This window comes from Nanorana parkeri, unplaced genomic scaffold (genome assembly GCF_000935625.1).
Source record: "Nanorana parkeri isolate BGI_ZX_2015 unplaced genomic scaffold, ASM93562v1 scaffold327, whole genome shotgun sequence".
NCBI lineage: Eukaryota > Metazoa > Chordata > Amphibia > Anura > Dicroglossidae > Nanorana > Nanorana parkeri.
The window spans coordinates 1,225,665-1,228,966 of record NW_017306595.1 but is presented as its reverse complement, the minus strand read 5'-3'; the positions used below and the strand labels follow the sequence as shown (position 1 = coordinate 1,228,966).

Here is a 3,302-nt window from a genome sequence, read left to right as displayed (position 1 = left end):
TGCAGCTGTGGCTCCCTGGGGATGGATTGCGCGGCGTTTCGGGCTGCTCCGCTGGGGCTTGTGCCCCTTTGTGTGTGCTGGCCGCTCTGTTCCGCCCGTGTGCTCGCGGGGGCCGCTAATCGAGCCCCCGGCTTCGTTTGCGGCCTTCTTCGGAGTCCGAGGCCGCCATGTTTGGTGTGGGCGCGTGCGCCCTCTTCCTGACGTCACTTCCGTTGCGCCGCTTCCCGATCCCTGTAATAGCGCGTCACCCGGCTGGATCGGTCTTTCTTGCCGGGACGCGGTCGGGTGAGGACGCGCTGGGACACTGGGAATCAGGTGCTGTAGTGGGGGTCGTCTGCCTGCGGGAGGACAGTTGCTGGGGACAACCGGGGGCGTGGAAAATTGGCAGGCCGACTATCTCAGCCTCCAGTCGGTGGATCCGGGGGAGTGGATGCTACATCCGGAGGTGTTTCACCAACTTTGCCTTCGCGGGGGTTTCCCGGACGTGGATCTCCTGGCGTCTCGCCTCAATCGGGGGTCGATCGGTTCGTGGCCAGGACCCAGGATCCTTGGGCCGATGCGGTGGACGCCCTGGTGGCGCCGTGGGATTGCTATGGTCTAATTTGCGCCTTCCCACCACTGTATCTGTTGCCGCGTCTTCTTCGCAGGATCGCGGTGGAAGGCGTCCCGGTCATCCTCGTGGCTCCGGATTGGCCGAGGAGGGCGTGGTACGCAGATGTGGTTCGGTTGGTGGCGGACGTCCCCTGGTGCCTGCCGCTTCGTCCGGATCTTCTATCTCAGGGTCCGGGATTTGAATGTGGTGCTCTCAGTGTTGCAGGAGTCTCCCTTTGAGCCCCTGCGTGAAATTCCAATTCTGACTCTGTCTCAAAAGGTGGCCTTTTTGGTGGCGGTCACCTCGGTCCGCAGGGTTTCGGTGTTGGCGGCCCTCTCTCTTGTTCATCCCCGTTGCTGGTCCTGCATCGGGACAAGGTGGTTCTGCGGCCTCGGCTGTCTTTTTTGCCGAAGGTGGTTTCGGCTTTCCAGCTCAATTTTGAGACAGAGTCATCTTGTGTCCGAAGCCTGTCCACAGGAAGGAGAAGGCGCTGCACTGTCTGGATGTGGTCCGCGCCATCCGTGTTTATCTGAGTGCTACGGCTTCGTTTCGGGAATCAGATTCCCTGTTTGTCGTTGCGGATGGCCCTCGGAAGTGCCGGGCTGCCTCGTCGGCCACCATCTCTCGATGGATTCGCAACACGATGTCTCAAGCGTATGCTATTAAGGGGCGTGAGCCTCCTTTTTCTGTTACGGCCCATTCTACAAGGGCTGTTGGGGCATCTTGGGCTTTTCGTCATGGTGCCTCCGTTTCTCAGGTCTGTAAGGCCGCGACTTGGTCTTCTGTTCACACCTTTGCCAAGTTCTATAAGGTGGATGTTTTGGCATCTACGGATGCTGGTTTGGGTCGCAAAGTGTTGCAGGCGGCCGTTTGAGGGGGATTTTTTGTTCAGTTGGGTTTGTTGTTTCTGTTGGCCCACCCCTCTTTTTTGGTCTTGCTCTGTGACGTCCCTAGAGTACATGATCTCGGATCTGTTCCCTGTGTCCTTCAATGAACGGGAGAGAAAATAGGATTTTGGTACTCACCGTAAAATCCTTTTCTCTCCGGTCATTGAAGGACACAGGGCCCGCTTCTCTGTGTGGGTGTGTACTCCTTTACTGCTTGTTGCTAACTGGAGACTTGTCAGCAGGTGGGGGGTTTGGCCACCGGCAGGGGCCGCCCCAGGCTGTAATTGGTCTTTAGTTTTGTGCCTAGCGTCCTTCTCCTGCAGGTGACGATATTACCCTACAGTACATGATCTCCGATCTGTTCCCTGTGTCCTTCAATGAATGGAGAGAAAAGGATTTTACAGTGAGTACCAAAATCCTATTATTCTTATATCCAGCCACTGCACTTTAGGCTGATCATTTTCATGTGTTTTCCAGTATTGGATTTTTTTAATTTTTCGAAGTCTTAACAGAGCTCGGTAGCTAAAGTTGAAATTTACACACACAAATTAAGCATTTAGGGCAGTTATTAATCCCCCTTTCTCGCTGTCCTTCTGGATGGCTACTATGGTATTAAAACAAACCTAAAAATTGAAGGTAAGTTTAGAAACTTAAAGTAAAAGTTTTAAATGAATAAAGCAATTCTGTCTTCCCATTAAACAAGACCCTTTGTTGTGTTAATGCTGTAGGGCTATAGAGCTGTAATGGTTTTAAGTAACCAGCAATGTACTTATAATGTTTTTGTTTTGCCAGCCTTTGAAGAGAATGAGAAAAGCAGCAGTATGCCTGCTGAGATCAAGACCAAGGAGACGGAAGCATCCCATCAGAGCTCTATTGATATAGCAAGCTCCTCCACAGGAGAAGAAAAGGTGCAGGAATGTACTTCCCCTATTGAGAAGTCTGCAACTGCCAGTTGTAATTCGCCAAGTAGATTTTTACCTGCATCATCTTCTACACCACTACAACAAAGGTGAATATGACTTCTGTATTATTTAAGAATTTGCATTAGGATGTTTGTCACTGAAAAAACTGAACGGTATGCATTCGTGCCAAGGTAGGTGTAGGTATTGTTTGGCACGTTACAAAATGAAATGAAAATCAAAAATTTATGAATTGAAGGTGAACTCCAGAATTTTTTATTTATTTTTTTTACTCTTGTAGTGGGTCCCCCTCCAGCACTGCAAGTGTCAACTGCTCAGTAAGTCTAGGGGTAGAGGAGTCGGCTATATTCTACTGGCCTTATTCTTCATTCCACCACCCACTGGCACTTTCCTTCCAACATTTTGATTTGTTGGCTGGCCCTCCCCATCCTTGCGTACAGTGTAGGGCTACCGGTCCTGTGTTGTACTTCACGTCAGAGTGCCGGCGCCAGCTGGACTGCAGAAAAGAGGAGACTTTCGGAGTCTGGTGGCACAGCGTGATGGAAGCCTGCCATAGCAAGGAATAAGGTATTACAGCCTATTCCTCTGCCCTCAGACTTAAAACAAGCATTTCATCTTTGTCGACTGCGGAGAGGGGTGAGTGCACTGCAAGGGTATAATTAAAAAAAAAAATCTGGAGTTCTGCTTTACAAAGCTGCCAAAACTTAGATTGCAAAGTTTAAATTCAGTTGTAGCTTTATGTTCATATTTGTTTTTTGTTTTTTTTGATGAACATATTAATGTTCTTGTTTCCTCAGGCCTGGGAATAAACCTCTTGGCTTTTTATCTCTGGTCTGCAAAGAAAATCAGCTTAAAAAAGCTAAAGTGACCGGTAAGAAAAAGATTTTAAAACCAAAGTGTAAA

The 3,302-nt window shown here is 49.8% G+C and overlaps 1 long non-coding RNA gene across 1 annotated transcript in view; it reads left to right on the top strand.

The window, feature by feature from the left end:
* LOC108788475 overlaps positions 1-2,340 on the top strand; it is a 4,514-nt gene extending 2,174 nt beyond the window's left edge. Inside the window, exon 3 of the long non-coding RNA XR_001941341.1 lies at positions 2,272-2,340. This is a non-coding gene — a long non-coding RNA (uncharacterized LOC108788475). The remainder of the gene's footprint in view (positions 1-2,271) is intronic.
* The last annotated feature ends 962 nt before the right edge of the window (positions 2,341-3,302 follow it).